Source organism: Tenrec ecaudatus, chromosome 9, assembly GCF_050624435.1.
Source record: "Tenrec ecaudatus isolate mTenEca1 chromosome 9, mTenEca1.hap1, whole genome shotgun sequence".
NCBI lineage: Eukaryota > Metazoa > Chordata > Mammalia > Afrosoricida > Tenrecidae > Tenrec > Tenrec ecaudatus.
In genome coordinates this window covers 46,272,549-46,295,102 of record NC_134538.1, presented here as the reverse complement: position 1 = coordinate 46,295,102, position 22,554 = coordinate 46,272,549, and positions in this window count along the sequence as shown.

Sequence of the window (22,554 nt, the reverse complement as noted above, 5' to 3'; positions counted from 1 at the left end):
CTGCTGTAGAGGGTTCTCCATCTTTATGGAGATTCCATTTTTACTGGAACAGATGGTCTCTTCTTTCTCCTGAGGATTGATCGTTGGGTTTGAATAACTGACCGTGTAGTTAGTAATCTAACACCCAACACTGGTACTAAAGCTCCTTCAATATGTTGCTAGCTGTGGTGGAGTGAGATTTCTCAATATGCTTCTTCTACTCAAGCCTTGTGGCTCCCCCCGGGTTGATGGGGTGGGACTCTGTGCGTAGGGGGTGTGTGGCACTGGCGGAGAGGACTGGTCAGTGTTTACTGCCATCCCCCTGGCTGTAAGGAGGAGCCTTCTTTGAAGCAGCAACAGAGAGACAAAGCCTGAAGACCTTGGAAGAGCGCCCTCAAGATCCCTGTCTGAAGAGGTGGAGGCTGCTGAGACCAGATGCATCCAGACTGTGGTACAGAGACTCCCAGGAGCAACGCGGAGCTCCTTACCAGTTCCAAGCTACGGAACTGTGGGACCGAGTGACAAGTGGGCTGACTTCCTGGAAAAGAAGGCAAAGGCCAAGAGACCATGTGACCGAGACACTGAGAATGGAGAGAGACTTGGCTGTTGGCTGAGAAGACCAGTGACTATATCCTTACTGTTTGCCAATCCTGATTTGTAGTAACCCCTTATTGGTGAGTATTGCCTGTGAGCTCCGTGTAGGAACTACTGAACCCAGCAGAGATGTAGGGAAGATTCACTGGAGTAGGGAATGCAGGATGCACCAGAGAGGCTTGGCTGACCCCTTCCTTGCGGCAATCGGATATGCCTGCCTCCATACCTGTACCACCCTAGCTGCCAATAAAATAATACGTTCTCGGTTGAGCTTACAATATCTCCATATAAGGTTAATTCTGTTTTCAAATTAAAGTTTAAAAATCTCTAAGTAAGAGCTTTAATTTAATTTCTTGGGCTATAGCATTACTTTGGTTTTTGTTTTTTTTTTTATCTTTTCCACTTTCTTGAATTAGGCATTAAAAATTTTGGTCACAAACCACATTCTTTTGCAACGTTTAATGTACTATGTTTTATGCGTTTGATTAAGTAGCCTTGGTAGCGTCGTGGTTAAGAGCTAAGCTGCTAGTGAAAAGGTCAACAGTTCGAACCTCCCTGTGGGGAAAAGATGCGGCAGTCTGCTTCTGTAATGCTTACAGCCTTGGACACCCTATAGATAGGGCAGCTCTGCTCTGTCCCGGAGGGTCTCTAGGAGTCCTTCCTAATCACTGGTAACAAGTTTGGATGTCGGTTGTGTGTGGTTGTTCCGTGCATCAAGCCAGCTGCAACTCATAGCAATCCTGTGCACCACCGAAGGAAATACTGCCTGATCCTGTGCCACCTTCAAAAGTGTTGTCATATTTGAGCCCATTGCTGCAGCCACCAAGTCATTCTGTCTTGCTGAGAGGCTTCCTCTTTTTAACTATCCTTCTACTCTACCAAGCATGATGACCTTTTCCCAGTGACTAGTCTCTCCTGATATCGTGGCCAGAGTACATGAGGCAAAGCCTTGCCACGCTTGCTTCTGAGGAGCATTCTGGCTGTACTTCTTCCAAGGCAGCGTTGTTGATTCTTTTGGCAGTCCATGGTACTTCCAATATTCTTCACCAACACGGATCCTTCTGTAGCCTTCCCTACTCAATGTCCAACTTTCACATGCATATGAGACCATTAAAAATAGCAAGGCTTGGGCCGGTGCACCTTGGTCCTCAAAGTCACCTCTCTGCTCTTCAATACGCTAAAGAGGTCTTGTACCCACTGCAATGGGTCATTTGAATTTTTCGCCATGATTGTCTACTTACAGTCAAGACTGTAGATCAGTGTTTCCCAAAGTGGGCCAGACCGCCCCCTGGGGGGGGGACAATCAGGGGGACAGCAAAAACAGATACCTACACTTTACTCTCGATTGTGGGCTACAGTCTAAAAGTTTTTAATTGCCAGGGATGCTGAGTAATTTTCTCTTTTTTTCCTGGAAAGAGAAAGGGGGAGAAAATGAAATGTTTGGGAAGCTAAGATATAGATTAAGATTAAAAATAAGTAAAACAAAAATAGCCCTATGGTTCAGAAGGAAGAAAAAGCTACATATAAGGTTCACTCTTTCTCTTTTAAAATAATCATTTTATTGGGGGCTCTTACAGCTCTTAAAACCATTCATCCATTGTGTCAAGCACATTTGTACATTTGTTGTCATTCTTCTCAAAACATTTTCCTTCTACTTGAGTCCTTGGTATCGGCTCCTCATTTCCCCCCCTCCCTCATGAACCCTTGATAAATTATAAATTATTTTTTTCATATCTTACATCATCTGCTGTCTCCCTTCACTCATATTTCTGTTGTTCATCCCCCTGGTAGGGGGTAGGGGATTAATATGTCGATCATTGTGATCACTTCCTCCTTTCTCCCACCACCTTCCCCCTAGCCTCATGGCATTGCTACTCCCATTACTGTCCCTGAGGGGTTTATCTGTCCTGGATTCCATGTGTCAAGAGCTCTTATCTATACCAGTGTACATGCTCTGATCTAGCCAGATTTGTAAGGTAGAAGTGGGGTCATGATAGTGGGGGGAGGGGGTGGGGAGAAAGCATTAAAGAATTAGAAGAATGTTGTGTGTTTCGTCAATGCTATACTGCACCCTAGCTGGCTCGTTCCTTCCTTGTGACCTTTCTGTGAGGGGATATCCAGTTTTCTACAGATAGGCGTTGGGTCTCTCCTCTGCCCCCAACCCCCATCCCATTCGCAATGATATGATTATTTGTTCTGGGTCTTCTGATACCTGATCCCATTGACACCTCCTGATCACACAGGCTGGTGTGCTTCTTCCATGTGGGCTTTGTTGCTTTCCACCAAGATGGCCACTTGTTTATCTTCAAGCCTTTAAGACCCCAGATGCTATATTTTTTAATAGCCGGGTACCATCAGCTTTCTTCACCACATTTGCTTATGGGTCCATTTTGTCTTCAGCAATTGTGTTAGGAAGGGGAGCATCACAGAATGCCAGGTTATTAGAACAAATCATTCTTGTTTTGAGGAAGGACTTGAGTAGAGGCCCAATGTTTGTCTGCTACTTTAATGCTTAACATATAAATAGATGTACATAAGCTTATATCCCTATATTAATATATATTTACATATGTATGTGCCTATATTTATACCTCTATAAATGTCCTTTGTCTCCTAGTTCTTTCCTCTATTTCCTTTTAATTTCCTCTTGTCCCACCATCATGTTCGACCTTCCTTCAGCTTTCAGTAATTCCTCTCAGCTAGTGCATAAAGTTCACTCTTATAAACAGTAAAGGAAGATAGAGTTTCTCTGTCTAACAATAGCTCCAAAGAGTATTATGACCCTTGTCAGGTAATCAGCCCTGACCAGAGAATGACTCATCAAAACACCGAGGCCTGGATATGAGGACTCTTGCTTCCTACCCATCTCCTAAACGAAGATTCTCTTATCTTCAGTAACTAACCCTGTCTGTCAAGTCAGGACAAGTAACTGGAAGCTTCTAGCCAGTATCAATGGGAAGCTATTAAAACACTATCATCTTTGATTTGAAAGCAAACTTAAACAATTGCATCAGACCCTACAGTGTTTATGTGTCCACAGCAGAATCCGGAATTATAGCAAGTAAACCCAGCTCCAGGGGAGGCAGTCACCATCTGGCAACCGAGGACAACAATAATATTAAATCTCATTATGTAGTCACTGTTCGTATCCTCAGTGAAGCTATTGTATTTTATTTTAGGAGAAAACAAATAGGTGATTATACTTGTAATCCTGATTTTAAGTTAAGGCTCATCATTTTATAAAAGAAAAGGGGTAACCAATTTGGACGCTGGAAACACGAGGCTTTCGAAGGTTCCCGCGCTCCAAGGCAGCATGCTGTGTGTGCAGGCGGGGACGGCGGGCCCACCTCTACTGGCAAAATGGTCACTTGGGACATTCGGACCTTGGGGATGCAAAATAAGACTGTACACATTGAGAATAAAGGGGACATATTTAGCACAGATGTCTAGTTCAGCTGGTCAGATGGCTTGTCTATTGGCAAAGGGTTACAGTCAGGGAACATGCCTCAGATATGCTCTAAAGATATTTATTGACTGTAACACAGGCATTGATCTATGTCATCAAGTCTTGCCTGTGTTTGAAGAGCTCTAACCCATTCATTACTCCATGGGAGAAACGTGTGGTAGTCTACGTCAATAGAGATTACAGCCTCACAAAAGAATCATATTATTGTGAATGAGGGGTGGTGAGGCCTGGAGACAAAGCCCATCTGTAGGCAACTGGACACCCCCTCACTGAAGGGTCGTGAGGAGGAGATGAGCCAGTCAGGGTGCAGTATAGCAACAATGAAACATACAACTTTCCTCTAGTTCTTTAATACCCCCCCCACTATCATGACCCCAATTCTAGCTTACAAATCCAGCTAGACAAGAGGATGTACACTGTTACAGATAGGAGCTGGAAACACAGAGAATCCAGGACAGATAAACCCCTCAGGGATAATAATGAGAGTAGCGATACCAGGAGCCTAAGGGGAAGTTGGGGGAGAAAGGGGGTACCGATCACAAAGATCTATATATAACCCCTTCCTTTGGGGACAGGCAACAGAAAAGTGGGTGAAGGGAGACATCAGACAGTGTAAGACATGAAAAATTATAATAATTTATAAATTATCAAGAGTGAGGGAGGGACTGTGTGGGAGGGAGGAGAAAAAATGAGTAGCTGATACCAAGGGCTCAAGTAGAAAGAAAATGTTTAGAGAATGATGATGGCAACAAATGTACAAATGTGCCTGACACAATGTATGGATGTATGGATTGTGATAAGAGTTGTACAAGCCCCCAATAAAATGATTTTTAAAATTGTAGAAGGCGATGGAGGACAGTGGAAACCCAAAATCCATCTGCAGAGCATCTAATTAGATTAAGCCTGTGGCAGATCCCTTCTTGCCACAGTCAAGGTCCTCGAACACCTTTACTATCCGAGGTTATTGTGAACTTGACTGTGTGGATCAAACACGGCATCACCTATCACCTGTTCAGTTGACCTCCCCATTGACCCAACTTGAATTCAATCTGGGCCCACGTATTTCTTGCTAGTGTCACGACCAAAATGTCTTCACTGGTTTTTAACATATTGATGGTGGTCTTTTCTTTCTTACTCTTTACTTGTATTTTTAACTTTATTTGTTATTATTATCTTATTTTGTTTTTTATTGTTTCTGTTGGGTTTCCCAGTTTGTGGCGCACAGAAGGAGTAGATGCATGGAGACAATACCTGATACACTGGTTTATCCGGGAAGTGGGGCATCGGTGAGAGGCAGGGAAGGGGAGAGGATTTGAGGAGCAAACAATGGATGCAGTGGCTGGGAGGGAGCACTAGAACTGATTGGCTACATAGCTCATTTGAAAAGTGATTGAACCATGGAAGTGTATGATATGTGAATACTATACCAAGAAAACCACTTAAAAAAAACTTGACCAATTATTACCATGGATGAAGGGAAAGAATGACTGCCAATGGTGGTAGAACAGTTTGGAAAAGGGTCCCAAGAATGGCTGAACAACATGAAAAGTACAGTCGCCGGCACTGCATACACAAGCGAAAGTTGTGGAATTGGAGAATGCTTTGTTATATATATTTTTGCCACAATTAGAAAAAAAATTACATGAATAACAATCTGTACAAAAGAAAATGTGCTAGAATGTAAGTGGTGACAATTGTACAACTCTTCTGGATAAAGATTGAATTATTTAATTGTATGACATGTGGCTAACGTGCTAATAAAACAGTTGGGAAAAAAAAAGATTGCAGCCTCAGGTAACAGAATTCTACTCTGTCTTACAGCGTGACTGTTAGTTTGAATCTACAAGGATGGAAATTGGTTTTGTGATTTTGCTTAAGTTTTGAGCACACTAATGGTTTTTAATGTACTGATAGTATGAACGACACCGACTCCTCATTTCTTGGCTACCTTGTTATCTGACATTTCACATTTAGGACAACCATGAAACATCTGCTACTGGACTATCTTGCATGTGAGCGTGTCTGGCAATAACAAGTACCAAGGTTGTGACGGTTCAGTGTCAACTTGGTTGGGCCAAGATGCTCGCAGGTGTGGCGGTCGGGTGATGATGTAATTGTCCTTCACTCTGTGATCTGTTGTGGTCACCTGCTGTTTTTGAATAACACTGATTTTTGCAAAATGCTGATGCTCACATGACCACCTGGTCTTTGGAAACGAGCATGTTGTGAAGTGAGGAGTGGGTATGCAAGACTCCATTCACAGGAATCTTAAATTGCTTTATGAGAAGAAAAAAATCCTTAAAACAATGCTACAAATACAGCCAATAGGCTTGTGCTTAAAAAGTGGGGAGAAAATCGTAAAATAAACAGTGATTTATAGGAGAGGAACGAAAATGGAGTGGAAGGGACAAAGGTATAAGCTGTACATCTCTGGATACTCCTTGTTTTGTAGATCAGACTCTAGAATTATATTAGTTTTCGCCTTCATAGTAAAGCAAACTTAAGTCAAAATGTATTGGTACTGTGTCTTCTCCCCCTTTTACTTGATCAGTCTAGCTACAGGTTTATCAATTTTATCGATCTTTTCAGAGAACCAGCTTTTGGCTTCATTGATTTTCGCTCACATTTGTCTATTTTCCATCTTATTGATTTCATCTCTTATCTTCTGTCTGGTTCTCTTCCATCCACTGACACGGAGTGTAACCGGCTCTCCTTTTTCTAGTTACTGAAGAAACAAGGAAACATCTTTTTTTTTTCTAGTACAAGCCCATGCACAGCTGTCCATGTAAAGGCGGGTGGGGGGGGGGTTGTCGGCAATTCCATCTCTTTAATAGGTTCAAGGATATTCAGATTGCCTGCTTCTTCTTATCATTTGTCACTTGCGCCCAAATATCTCTGCGTCTTAGATAAGCTATAGGAGCTCTCTTGCTCTCGGCTCTCTGGCAGCTGTTCCTCACCTCCCTTGCATCCCTGGATGACAGGTATGTGTGTGGCTGAAAGGTGTCACCTCTCAGACCCTCACAGTGAACAGACCTAAGGAATAGATGTTTCGAAATATGCACATACATTTACATCTGTACTTCTGTGTCCATCTAAATGGAAAGAGGTGAGTTCACATGATTTGGATTTCAATTCTAACCCAACCCATTAATATATAATAGCTTCCTCCCTTTTCATATTTGTTGTTCTCATCTCTGTCAGTGAGAAGTGTGGCTATCTTTGCCTTTGAAATATTAAAGGAGCATGGTGGCATTGTTCACGTGTTAGGCTGCTGAATGCAAGGTCAGCAGTTCATCTCCACCAGCTGCTCAGCGAGAGAAAGATGAGGCTTTCTACTCCCTTAAAGATTTCCAGTCCCAGAAACCCACAGAGGCATTTCTGTCCTATAGGGTTGCAATGAGTTGGCATTGACTTGATGGCTGTGAGTTTGGACTTTTGAAAAAAATTATATATCTATATTATTACTCCTCTTTCCCCCGTCCCCCCAATCAACCCACAGACTATGCAGAAGAAAGTTCTGGTGATCCACTTCTTTTGTCTTTCTTTAAAAAAACAACAGCTTTATATTGTGGTTTGGGTAAAAGCAAATGGGTTTCCCACCCAACACCTCATAGACATTTCGATGTGTGACATTGATGGTAACTCCCATAGTGTAACAGCTCCCCTCATGCTTCCTCCCTGTGTGTTTAGTAGTGCCATCCCCTCTTTCCTACGCCCACATGCCTTCTGAGCTTTATTGCTTGGCACCTTTTGCCCTTCTGATGCTGTATGATTGGCTGCTTGTTCTAAGGAGTGTGCATTGTTCGCCCTACAGGCCTGCTGTTTGGCTATAAGTTGGGGCACAAGAGTGAATTCAGTTCTGCATTTGAAGAGTGTCTAAGGGCCAGTCTCAGAGGTTCTCCCCGTCTCCATCAGACCAGTGAGGATGATCTTCTTGATTGTTTTGAGTTTGCTTCCATATTTTTTTCAACTTCTGACAAATCAGTCATTGAAACTCTACAGAGTACAATTTTATTCTGACCCACTGTTAGTCCAGATGGACTAGAGAAACACATTCATAAACACCCAGATGTGTATAGGAAAGAGCTTTATATACAAGAGCAATTGAATATTAAGAAAACATCCCATCCCAGTCCAGATCAAGTCCATAAGTCCGATATTAGCCAATAGGTCCGATACCAATCTACAAAGTCCTCTTTAGATTCACAGGATGATCACAGGCCAATGGGTAGAAAGTCTGTGGATCCAGTGGTGTTGTAAGCATCTCAGCGCTGGCAGGGGTCTCCACATGGCTTCTCCAGCTCCCAGGGTATGGGGGTCTATCAGCATAGCTCCATGTGTCTTGTCAGTAGAGTGTCTCTCAGGGAGTGAACAGAGAGACAGAGAGAGAGAGTCTCCAGCTTCCAAGGAAGAAAATACCGGAATTCCCAGAATCCTCAGGGGAAGGCCATGCCCATGCAGAGGCCTCATTGACTATGCAATGATTGACAGGCTAGACTCCACCCCTTCACTTGCAATCCTCTCAAATTGACAACAGATTATATCACACACACTGTGGTATTATCAAAAATTAGAATCAACTGAGGGGCAAATGAGTTTTTTAGTGTGGTTGGTTATTTGTGTAACCAACTTCTTTGCAGCTGTCACTCCTGCCCATCTCTATACCCTCCTCACCCGTCAGGCTCCACACCTCACACACGCCTCTCGGTCATGGGTGCCTTTCCATACCTCTGAAACGCCATCTTTGCAGAAAGGTCCACCTCCACACAGGACACCTCCTCTCGTGCCCCCAGGCCAGGTCATTCCTCTTCGGGGACTCCCTCCCTCCCCCACCCTACCATGCTCTGGCTCCTCAGGTCAGGCTGCCTCCCCTCATGGGCGCTCTCTTCACTCCAGGGCTGCTGTAACGGAGTGACCACATGCGGCTCGCTTTACAGAATGGATAGATGTTTTCTCACAGGTCAGCAATCTAGAAGTCTGAATGCGAGCCACCAGCTCTAAGGGACTCTGCTCTATCTCTGTCTGTCGACTCTTGGGAAAAGCCCTGGCTTCAGCCTTCTTCTCTGCGTGCCACGGCAATCTCCGCGTGGCACCTGTCTTCCACCATTCGTGGATGCTTGTCTCTGGAGCCTGTTCTTGTATCTCAAAAGTGGTCACTTTTAAGACACACCCTATCGCCTCAGTAACATAACGAGGGGTCTACCATGTGTTTGGGAGAACACAGTTCAATCCACGGCAGAGCACTTGGGTCCTGACCCCCTAAGCCGAGCTGCTTCTTCACGTGGACCTTGCTCTGCTCCTCTAAGCTTTAGTATTGATTTTTTTTTTCAGGAAAGGGAAGGTTATTCTTTAATGTTAGATGCTCCTGGAAACAAGATGCTCCTTCTATTATGTTTTCCAAGTTGTTATTTCCAATTAGTAGCAATTTCTTTATCTTGGACTTGTACCCAGCGACATTGCCAGATTCATGTTATTAGTTGTTTTCTTTCTCTATTTTTTCATCGTCACTGCTGGTCTATAGACCCCTATGTGTTTGGAACATATGATCCTGTATCTACCCACATTGCTAAATTTGTTGATCATAATCATCTTGATGCTGCTGGAATGACTCCAAATAGTGACAGCTCTCGGTTTCTCTTGCTAGTATTTAAACTCTAGAAACTCTTGTCTTGCGGAATGAGCTAGAACTTACCATTAAAATGCATGCTTTTCCCCTACTGCTCTCTCTCCAGTACCTGGGACTGTGGATGGCATGTGAGAGATGTTCAGCAAACAGTTATCAGGAGTTCCATGTTGGGGTTCCATGTTGGGGTCCTAACTGCAAGGTCAGCAGTTTGAACCACCAGTTTCTCCCCCAGGAGAAAGACAAGGCTTTCTTTCTTAAAAAAAATCTTTTATTGAAAAAATTTTTTTATTGGGGGCTCGTACAACTCTTATCACAATCCATACAAACATCCATTGTGTCAAGCACATTTGTACATTTGTTGCCATCATCATTCTCAAAACATTTGCTTTCTACTTCAGCCCTTGGTATCAGCTCCTCATTTTCCCCCTCCCTTCTCCTTCCTCCCTTCCTCATGAACCCTTGATAATTTATAAATGATTATTATTTTTTCATGTCTCATACTGACTGATGTCTCCCTTCACCCACTTTTCTGTTGTCCATCCCTCTGGGAGGGAGTTATATGTAGATCATTGTGATTGGTTCCCCCTTTCTACCCTTCCCTCCCCCTCCCCCTCCCCCTCCTGGTATGGCTACTCTCAATATTGGTCCTGAGGGGTTTATCTGCCCTGGATTCCCTGTGTTTCCAGCTCTTATCTGTTCCAGTGTACATACTCTGCTCTAGCCAGATTTGTAAGGTAGAATCAGGATCATGATAGTCGGGGGAAGAAGCATTAAAGAACTAGAGGAAAGCTGTATGTTTTATCGGTGCTATACTGCACCCTGACTGGCTCGTCTCCTCCCCGAGACCCAGACAAAGCTTCCTTACTCCCTTAAAGAGGTACAATCTCAAAAACTCACAGTTCTACCCTGCCCCACAGGGCGGATATAAGCTGACATCGACTCGATGGCAACGAGTTTTAAATACTTACTGAATGAACAAAAGCCGGAATTTAGCTCAATCTTATTGTACTATTCAAATCCTTACATGTGTGAGGGAGTTTCAAAAAGTTTGTGGGGAAAATAGAATGAAAATATAGTGGGATTTTCCCACAAGTGTTTCCCTTGTATCAGTGTGAGTGTTCTCCTAGATGAATTCTTTATGACCGCAGACCTTTAGGGCTTGTATATCTGAAGGTATAAATCCCAAACTATGGAGGCATGCCTTCCTCCACCTCCATGTTCCCTATGTGTTGCTGTCCATAGTTTGGTTGCTTATTCATAAGTAACTGGAAAAACCAACCAACTAAACAAAACACCATGCCTGGAGCCACCAAATAGTCCCTGGCTCGTGGCCACTTCTCCCACCATAGAGTCAGATTAAACTCTATGGGCTTCCTTGCCTCTCACCTCGATGCTAACAGATACTCCAACCAGCCTTTCACTTCCAACCTGGGCGTGTCTTGATATTTATAAGGGCATTTGATACAACTATTTCAGACAAATATGTAAGCAACTTGAAGCACGCCATGAAATTTGATAATGCTTGCTATTATTCTGCCCTACTTATTTTAAATTTCCCTGTTGATGTCGTTAATCTGAGTGATTTATGGCTACGTGTGGGGATTTTTCATTTACCTATTTTTCTTTTTCCTCCCCTTCCCTCGCTCCCCTGTCTGCCACTCTGACCAGCCACCCTAATCTGTGCGAAGCTGCTGGACTACAGACAGCACACCGCCTATCCTCCAACTGCGGGGCAGGGGACAGAGCCTCTGGTCTTGTAGGCTTTCTCAGCCGTTAGGTTGTAGAAGGCAGGGACCCAGTCAGCCCAGGGCCCAAAACAGCCTCAGAGGGCCAGTGGAGTCTGGGCCCACGAGGGGGCTGGCCGGTGGGTGACTCTGACCGCTGACCTCTCAGGTGGCTGCTTGGGCAGCAGGGATGCTCCCTAGCTAGTCCACTGCCTTCCCTCGCGGGCCCCTGAACTCACCCGACTACTAAATCTACCTGGGAAAGCTGAGGATGACTGTCCCCCGGATTCTCCACCATCAGCCGCATTGTTCTGTGCTCGGGCCACCCAGGGCTGCGGAGCACCGGTGGGGACAGAGCCCCATGCAGCTGAGCACGCCCATACGCCTCTCATGCGGGGTCCTGCCCGGCTGCCTCCCCTAGGCCTCAGCCAGTGACCGGCTGGCGAGGGAGGTGAAGCGCCCCGAGCCCTGGGCTGGCCCTGCCAGGATGGAAGAGGCCAAGGTGCCTGAAAAGGAGCAGCTGGGGCCCAGGAAGCTCTTTTCCCTGTTAACTTTGAACTGTATTGAACTTTGTATCATCCTAGGCACCGAACGGAGTGGGCAGACTTTCTGGATCATTTTTGTTGCCACTTCACATACGGTTCAGAAAAAGAAATACTTTTCTTCTCACTGTTGGGTACAGAGCCCTTTATCCTCATTAGGCCAATTCGTTCATTGTGTTTCCAGATGGCCTGCCTCTGTACTGATTTTGTTTGTTTTCCTATTTGACCTATCCAGAGAACAGGGTTGCTGTTTCCCACTTTGATTTATTTTTCTTATTCTTTTTTAAGTGTTATTTCGTTGTTGAGAATATACATAGCAAACCATAGACACCTTGAACACTCTCTGCGTGTAAATGCAGTAACGTTCGTTGATGCCGGTCTCCAGGTTGTGTAACGATGTTACTCTTCTCTTCTGAGTCGTTTCTTCCCCGCTGCAGACTCACTGCCTCTAAAGTTCCTGTTGTCAATTTGATCCTACATACATAGTTCTGCAAGAAGCACATCAAACTCAAGGGTGACTTTTTCTTTTAATTAGCTGAGCTAAGCTATTATTTGGCTTTAAGAGGAGTTCAGGAGATGTTTTTGGTTTACCGTTTCAAGTTCATCTCGGGAAAATCATTTAGGAACTCATCCAGCCCTGATGGCTCCAGAACGCCTGCAGTCCATGAAAATTTGGAATTCTGTTCTATATTCCTTCTACATTCCTCCGCATTTGGTCAGGAATCTTCTGGCTCTTTTGGCGTCCTGGTCAAGGAGGCAGGTCTCTCTGTATCTATATTCATGCTGGTGGGGTACTGTGTTAGGCGCACATAAGTTTGAAATTGCTATGACGAGAGTTCTGCTACTTATCATAATACAGTGACCCTCTCTAACACTAATAATACTCTGACTTAAAGGCGAAGATGAAGATCATTACTTATCTAAAATAGCTAATATTGGAATGATTACATCAATTTCTTTTTGTTGATATTTTCTTTCATTATTAAATATTTTTATTGGGGGGTTCTTACATCTCTTATCATAATCCATACATTCATCCATGTGTCAAGCACATTTGTACATATGTTGACATCACCATTTTCTAAACATTTATTTTCTATTGGAGCCCTTGGTATCAGCTCCTTTTTTCCCCTCCCTCCCCTTCTCCCACCCTCATGACCCCTTGTATACATTATTGTTGTTTTCATGTCTTATACCAACTGCTGTTCTCCTTTCACCCACGTTTCTGTTGTTCAGTCCCCTGGGGATGGGGGGATTAACCATCGATCATTGTGATCCGTTCCCCCTTTCTCACCCCAATTCTGGTATCGCTACTCCCAATTCTGTTCCTGAGGGTTTATCTGACCTGGATTCCGTGTCTGGTGAGCTCTTACCTGTACCAGTGTACATGCTCCAGTCTTGCCAGACTGAAAGGTAGGACTGGGGTCATGATAGTGGGGAGTGAGGAAGCCTTAAAGAACCAGAGGAATATTGTGTGTTTCATCGGTGCTTTACTGTACCCTGGACGACTCGTCCTTTGTGACCCTTCTGTGCAGGGATGTCCTATTGTTTACAGAAGGGTTTGGGGTCTCTGTTCCAGCCCACCTCATTCTCAACAATATGAGGGGTTTTTTGTTTGTTTGTTTGGGGTCTTCTGGTGCCTATTACCTGATTCCATTGACACCTCGTGATCACACAGGCTGGTGTGCTTCTTCCGTGTGGACTTTGTTGCTTCTCAGCTAGATGGCCACTTGTTTAACTTCAAGCCTTTAAGACTTCTGATGCTATATCTTTTGATAGCCAGACACCATCTGCTTTTTTCACTGCATTTGCTTAAGCACCCATTTTGTCTTCAGCAATCGTGTTGGGAGGTTGAGCATCACAGAATACCACGTTGTTAGAACAAAATGTTCTTTCAAACAACAGAGAACTTTGATGAGGCAGTCATCCACATTATATTGATTGTATGGCAATGTTTTCTTTTATTTTGGATATTTCTTCTCTTTTCTTTTTCTTTCTTTTAAGTCAAGTCGGAGAAGGGCTTGGGTGTGGCAAATCTTCTAGGAATGGTCTGTTTAATGATCTTTCAAAAATAGTGCTCTCATACCCTGAATGGCAGTTTGGTTAAATACAGAAGTCTAGGTTTCTGCTTTCATTTCCTTCAGTAGTTGAAAACACATTCTCTTCTCTTTGCACCCAGTCCTGCTGTAAAAAGGTTAACGGGAAGCTGCACTTTTCCCTTTGGTACAACTGGCTCTTTTTCTTGTAACCTTACTCTTTTTTTTCCCTGTTTGCCTTTGATATTCTTAAATTTCACCATTATTTCTCTAGATATATGTTTTTCTTATCTTTCCTTGCAGTGCAGTGAGTTACTTGATATGGTCCTTCTCATTCTGTCCAGTCTTTGTAGCTCCCACCAAAGGAGTGGGTTAGAAGCCCAAACCCACTGCTATTGAGTAAGTTTGGACTCTATTTAGACTTTCTGAAGCAGTAAATCTCTTGGGGACCAAAAAGCCTCATCTTTCTGCTGTAGAGCAGCTGGTGGGTTTGAACTGCTGGCCTTATGGCTAGCAAACTAATTTGTAACCCCTCCCGCAACCACTCCACCCCACCCTTCACCACCAGGGTTCTTTTTTTGTTTTGTTTTTAAACATTTTATTAGGGGCTCATACAACTCTTATCACAATCCATACATATACATACATCAATTGTATAAAGCACATCTGTACATTCTTTGCCCTAATCATCTCCAAAGCATTTGCTCTCCACTTAAGCCCTTTGCATCAGGTCCTCTTTTTTCCCCCTCCCTCCCCACTCCCCCTTCCCTCATGAGCCCTTAATAATTTATAGGTTATTATTTTGTCATATATTGCCCTATCCGGCGTCTCCCTTCACCCCCTTTTCTGTTGTCCGTCCCCCAGGGAGGAGGTCACATGTAGATCCTTGTAATTGGTTCCCCCTTTCCAACCCACTCACCCTCTATTCTCCCATTATCACCCCTCACACCTCTGAAGATATCATCCACCCTGGATTCCCTGTGCCTCCAGCTCCTATCTGCACCAGTGTACATCCTCTGCTCTATCCAGATTTGCAAGGCAGAATTCGGATCATGGTAGTTGGGGGGGAGGAAGCATCCAGGATCTGGGGGACCAGGGTTCTTTTAAATGATTGGGTAGAACTATATAAATTTGAGGAGGTAGTGGCCCACCAAGAAGCCTGAGTAGCTCACTTATAAGGAATATGGTACCCTTTTAGTGTGGGACCACATAAATAGGGTGTAAGGAACTCTGACATGGGGCTTGGTCTGTTTTGTCATATCACTAGGATTTAAAATGAGCCAGAGGTGGAAGAGGGATTCTCATCACTACCAAGAAAGAAGAGTCAGGACAGGAAAGTGACCCAAGATCTCTGCACTGAACCTCCTTGATCCAGGAAGCACCAGAGATGGTGAAAGATCGAGAGAAGCAGGAGCGGAGAAACTATAGCAACAGAGGCAGCAGAACTGGCAGGAGAAGGAGCAGTCAGCTTCCCAGCCCAAAGAAAGAGAAAGCTGAGTGCCCTGGGCAGGGATTTTTCTGGTAGAATGGTGACATGCTTCCAGGCATTTATCTGTGAAACTACGTTTGCCCACCCACAGAGCTCTAGCTGATTGCCTTCAAGCAGAGGCTTATTGGCTAGTAGGATGCCCTTGGGCACATTGGCAGAACTAAGATACTCTTATAGCACTTGTGCAAACAGGACAGAAGCAAAGGAGCTGAGAGGCCCTGAGCCAGAGAGAGGTGTGTCTATGAGCGTGGCTAAGATGAAGTTGTCCTGATTGAAGAACTGTCTCTTGAGCATTTCTGATCCTCAATCTTAACCTGTTGTGATAGTGTCAACTTGGCTGGATCAAGATTCTTAGTAGTTTGGCATTAAGATTTAGTAACCGCCCAAGATGAGATCTCCTCAGTGGCATGGCTGACTTCCAGTATGAGAGAACACTGTGGGAAAACGTGTTAGTTTTTTTCTAGGTCTGGATCCTGCATTTGGCTTGTGATCTAACCTCCAGCTCTTGGAACTTGAGCCAGTAGCCTGCTGCATTACCTGCCAATCCTATGAGTCATCAGTAGTTTGCCATTTTACTTACTCACCTTAGATTCAATTACCTTTACAGCCAGAAACCTGCCATCTGACCTGTCAGTCTTGGGTTCACCAACCCCATCAGCTGCATGAATCAGGAGAAGCCTCCAGTCTAACATCTGACCAATAGACTTGGAACTTGCTTACCTTTACAGCCCTGTAAACCACTGCGTGCACATAAACCTCTCTGTAAATATACATATATAGGTATCACTAGTTTTGCTTTTCTAGAGAATCCAGCCTAAGACACCTGTTAACCTCCCTCATAAGCCCCATAATCTTGACTATTGTCTGTAAGTTCCATGGGAGGGGACCAAACTAGCCTCCACCTCCTCCTGTCTTTCAAGGGTGGCTGGTCCTTTCTTGTACACGAAGAGTACTCATGAGGACCCCTGGTGGTGTAGTGGTTATGTGTTCAGCTGCAACCGCAAAGTCAGCCATTTGAAACCACCACTCCTTCCTTGGAAAAAGGGGCCATCTACTCCCATAAAGAGCCACAGTCTCAGAAACTCAGTGGGGTGGTCCCACCCTGTGCTACAGGGTCACTATGAGTCAGAATGAATTCTATGGCAGTGAGAAGACACTCCCTGTTTCCCAGAGCTGTCATAGTGTGTGTGAGAGCGTATATACACACCTACCACAGAGTTGATCCAATGATTAGGATTTAGTCATGAAAAGTCAACTTGAGTTTTATATATCCAAATTCCCTACTTAACTCAAGGACTTCCTCAATGCAAGAACACTTTGTTCTAATTATCGGGCATTCTGTGATGCTCACCTTCCAGACATGATCACTGAAGACAAAGCGGGTGCATAAGCAAATGTGGTAAAGAAAGCTAATGGTGCCCAGTTATCAAAAGATATAGCATCTGGGGTCGTAAAGGCTTGGAGGTAAACAAGTGGCCATCTAGCTGAGAAGCAACAAAGTCCACATGGAAGAAGCACACCAGCCTGTGTGATCATGAAGCGTTGATGGGATCAGGTATCAGGCATCAAAGACCCAGAACAAAAAAATCATACCAATGTGAATGAGGGGAGGAGGAGTGCAGGATGGAGACGCAAAGCCCATCTGTAGACAATTGGCCATCCCCTTACAGAAGGGTAATAAGGAAGAGACAAGCCAGTCTGGGTGCAGTATAGCACTGATGAAATATACAACTTTCCTATAGTTCTTTAATGCTTCCTCCCTCCGAGTACCATGACCTCAATTTTACCTTAGAAATCTGACTAGACCAGAACATGTACACTGCTACAAATAAGAGTTTGCAACACAGGGAATCCAGGACAGATAAACCCCTCAAGACCAATAAAGAAACTAGAGATACCAGGAAGGTAAGCGGAAGGTGAGGAGAAAAAGGGGGAATGGATCACAATGACTGACATATAAACACCACCATGCCCACCACCAGGGGACAGAAACAGAAAAGTAAGTGAAGGGAGACAGTGGGCAATGTGAGATATGAAAATAATAATAATAATTTATCAAAGGTTCAAGAGGGAGGGAGTTGGGGGCAGGAGGGGCAAATGAGCTGATCTCAAGGGCTCAAGTAGAAAGAAAATGGTTTGAAAATGATGGCAACATATGTACAAATGTGCTTGACACAATGGGTGGATGTATGGATTGTGATAAGAGCTGTAAGAGCCCCCAATAAAATTACTTAATAAAAATTTCGAATCAATGTTTTATATTCAAAGATTTCTTTTCTAGCATTGTTTCTGAGATACAAATCCTATTTTGGTAGCAGGATTAATAGAATAGAAAGTGTCAAGGAATCTTTCTAAGTACACAGCTTCCTTTTTGTTTGACTCGAAGCATCTATCTTGCAGGATTTAGAAGAGGAGGGGTGAGAGGAAAACTATCATGGTCTACAGTGATCCACCATTCCTAAGACTTATGTCTACTCAATATCGGAATGAGTCCTACAATCAAGACGCCCACCATAGCTGGTGGTCAGGCAGTAGTCACAGTGCAGTTGTCATTGTGTTTCCATGTGCAAAGCCTGCCTGAAAACCATCTAGCAACACCTCCTGGAAGAGTGATTAAGAGTCTCCAGGTGGCATAAGTGGTTCCGAGCTGGGCTACTAACAGGAAGATTGGCAGTTCAAACCCACTGAGAGGCCATGACTCAGAAGACAAGCTTGGCGTCTGCTCCCCACAGTTCTCAGCACCCCTGGGGTGTCCGTGAGCCAGAGCTCACTCCATGGCAACGAACCACCCCCAGCACACACCTTTTAAGGAAAACAACAGATTGACTTTATTTTATTTTTAAGGCCTGAGGAGGTGCAACTCAAAGACCTGCAGCGTGGAGGTGAGCAGTGGGGAAGAAAACCCCAGAGGCAAGAGGGACTTCCTAGAGACTCGCCATCACCAGCACTCTGCATGGCACACACGACACTGGGAGGAGAAGCGGAGCTGCTAAGAACGCTGGGTGAAGAGGGATTCCATGTACAACCATGTGAAAAGCAATATGGCGCTGCCTGAGACAACTAACTGGGAATAGTGATCGCACATGATCCTGCAATACCTCTGCTAGGTACTAAGAAACCTAACACGAAGAGACATACACACTCCTATGCTCATCGCAGGCAGCACTCTCACAACCACAAGGAGCCGGTACCCACGGGTAGACTAATGGATAGAGAAACCATGGGGCCAAGACCCAGTGTAATACTGTGCACCGCTAAAACATTAATTAACTAAATAAAACGGTGAATCACGAAGCCCCTCCTGACATGGATGGGCCTGGGGAACATTATGCTGAGTGAAGTTAGTCAATCACAAAGGAACAAATATTGTATGAGGCCGCTGCTGCGAGGATAGGCTAGGACCAAGACAAAGGGCACCGACTTTGGAGGCTCCCAACAGAGGGAGGGCAGGACAGGAAGATGAATCAATGGGCCAGACATTTGACAAGCACCACTTGGATGACCGGGAGGATAGAGGTCCACAAAAGAGAGAAGAAAAATGGGGGGCGTGGGGGGCAGGGGGCAGGGTGGTGGTGAGATTGAATTCAGGGTGGGTGTTGATCAATACTTTGAACTGTCGAATGTAGATGGTCTGAAATTCAAACGTCCTGCCTAATTCACAATAAATAAGATACATTTAAAAACAAAAAAGAACAGGGATTCAGAAGAATTAGTCTCCCTGTGTAAAGCCATTTGGGGAATACTTTCCAATTTATTTTATATGCATTTTCCTTTTCACATTTCACAAGAATGATATATAGTGAAAATGTAAGCTAGATAGATAAATATACAAAGAGCTCTTTCAAGAATTCTTTTGATAAACATGAACCAAACTTCTTTTCTTTTTTTTTTTAGTAGAATCTTTTTTTATTCCGAAAAAAAAACAAACCCAAAAAACAAAGTTTTCCAACCACACACAGGAGGGATGGGTAGGGGGAGGTGCCTGTCCATCCAGCCCCAACCCCCCACCCCAAACTTCTAAATGACAGCAAACCTTTGTTCATTATTTAATTGGCTACGTGGCTTTTGTTTTCACTCTCACTGTCTGTAGAATAGGGCAGAACTGCCCCCCGTGAGTTTCTAACACTGTGTCTCTCTTTTTTTAAGTTTGGATTTTATTTTTAACAGTTTTATTGGCATATAATTCACATATCATACAATGCAATAGTTCGATCGCATCCAAAAGATTTGTACAATCATCACCACAATCCATTTTAGAACATTTTCTTCATCCTTGTTCTCATTCCCCCCCAACTTGACCTGCCATACCCCCATGGAGTCGTTTCTCCAGCCACTCTCTCTATCGATTTACCTATCCTGGATCTCATGTGCAGAAAAATGTTGTTTAAAAGAACTAACACCACTAACAAAGTATAACAAGCCTCAATAGAAAAGAAAGCAGAAACGATTAGAAACTAGAACAAGTTTAAATGGATTGTAAGGGAGATCAGATGACAGGGGGTAAGATGGTATCCTAACTGCATCTTCAACAATCCACTGTCCAACACGCCCTGCGGGACAGCAAAGCCACTTGCATCTCTGGTCCACGTTCCAAGGGGATTCACCAGGGCCTTAATCCACGTGTCTTTCTCCTTTCCTTTTTTAACTGAAACATCTTTAAAGTGGGTCAAATGGAGATCCAATGATAAGACATTCCATTTTGATCTAACTATGTCTGCCCTAATAGACTTCACAAGGCGCTCTGTCTGATAACAGCTACTCATGTGCCTCCGTTATGACCAGAAGGTGGCCACCCTGTAAATGGATTTTGGGCTTCCACTGTCAGCCCTAGCCTTCAGCAAACCAGGTGTTTACAATTTAAGCTCTGATGCCGTTCCCTCCTTTATATTTGGATTATATTGTTTACAATCCTTGGATCACACAGACTGGTATGCTTCTTCCATGTGGACTTAATTGACACCTCACTTAGATGGCTGCTTGTGTGAAAACAAACCTTTAAGACCCCAGATACTGTTTTTTTCTGATAGCCAGGCACCATCTGCTCTCTTCACCTCACTTTCTTACAGCACCCATCTCTTCAGTGATCTCTTCATGAGGGTGAGCATCAAGCAGGGTCAAGGGACTGTACCTCTATATGGGAGTAGAAAACCCCATCCTTTTCCCTTGTAGAGGCTGGTGGTTTTGAACTGCTGACCTTGCAGATCTCAACCTAACTTGTTACCATTAAGCTGAATCTTACAACTGATGATGTTAGTTTCTGTGACCTGCATAATCATAAAAATAAGGAAGAAAAAAGGAATTTTATACACAATTTGGACATTCAAAATAGTTTTTTTTAAGTAAAAACATTAGCTTTGTGAGATGGATATTTGTCGTAAGATAAGGAACAACAATAACAGGAGGTACATTCACCTTAGAACCATCAGGCATCTGAGATCAAAAGAGCAGCATTTCCCCAAGGGCAAAGGTCAGAGTTAGAAAAGAGAGAATGGAAACAGGAAACAGGGAGGAAGTGGCATAAATGATGCCATATTGTGAGGATTACAATCAATGGCATGAATGAACTGGGTATGAATTGTTGAACGGAAAACTGATCCTTGTAAACCTTCATTCGAGTCAGAAAAGGGCAGTTTTTATAAAAGAGGAAAGAAAGAAACGAGGAGGCAGTTGCCGTGGAATCATTGCCACCCACAGCAACTCCATCTGTGGGGAAGTAGAGCTACACCCCAGAGGGTTTCCAAGGTTGTGACCTTTGGCAATCAGATGGTCAGGCCTCTCTTTCTCCATCCCCCTGGGTGGGTTCTCACACCCAACCTGGGGTCTGGGCTGCCCACGGGTCCCTGTCTTTAGAAAAACTCTTCTGAATGCTTTTCTTTACATCCGTTTTAACAGCTTAAATCTGCTTGCCGTCTGCAGAAGCCTAGCTACCGTGTTGCTCAGGGTCGCTCACCGTAAGTCGGCATCTCCTCCATGGCAGCAGTACTTTGGACGGGTTATCGTTAGGAGGCCAGAATAGGGACTCAAGGGGTGTCTCCCCAGATGCCTGCGTAGGGTCACGGCAAAGGGGTTGGAAAGAAATCAGGCACCCATTCGACCCTATGCTAAGATCCAAATTGAGCATGCTCAGACCCATGGCCCCTGGGCCCAGGTGGGAGGCCCACCTGGGTGCACAGAGTAGGTCCAAATGCATGACCACACCTAGGTGTGCTTAAACTCAGCCAGTGAGGTCGGCCAATGTCTTCAACCCCAGCCGAGAAGGTGAGAGTCTGGCACGGGGAGGCTGAGCCTCTTGACTCCTCTTTGACCCTTCTCTTGCCAGCCGGGGTGGAGGCACGTGTGTGCCACCTGCGACCTGGCACCCGAGCTCCCTCTCAGGCCTCTGTCTCAGGGCGCTCTTTTGGGATTTCCTGTGAATACCTGAAACTTCCCCTTTCCTCATAGAAATCGCTTGGATTACAAAACCTGCTTCTGCCGCGTGCATTCTATCAGCGTAGCGAACCAAGAACCGAGGTATACCCCCCCTCCCCCCAAACCTAACATTCCCAGGAGAGGCCAGTCCCTGGAAAAGGACGTCATGCTCGGGAAAGTTAAGGGACAGTAAAGAAAGAAGATCCTCAACAAGATGGCTTGAACACAGTGGCTGAAAGGACGGGCTCAGACATGGCGACAATTGTGAGGATGGCACAGGCCGTGTGTGTGTGTGTGTGTGTGTGTGTGTGTGTGTGGCGGGGTCACCATGTTGTGCAGAGGGTCATGCTGAGTCCAAACCAACGGGTAGCCTTCACTTAGCTGACAGTGAAAGCCCAAGCCCAAGTGCACACCGCTGAAATGCACTAACCCTCTGCCGAAGCGTTTCTGACCCCTGACCAGGTGCATAGTCTTGCCCTCGGGCAACGTGCATTGGAAATTGGGTTCCCTCCACCCCTCTCCTGCCAGCCCAGTGAGCAGCAGTCTCCCCAGGGGCTCACCTGTGTGCGTTCTTGAGGAGACCACTTTCTCCAGGGTCCCATGTTCATCAGACCCTGACCACCTTGGTAGGCAGGCCTTGGACCAAGCTTGTAAGCTCATCCAACACAATGTACTTGTTCCAGTCCCGGT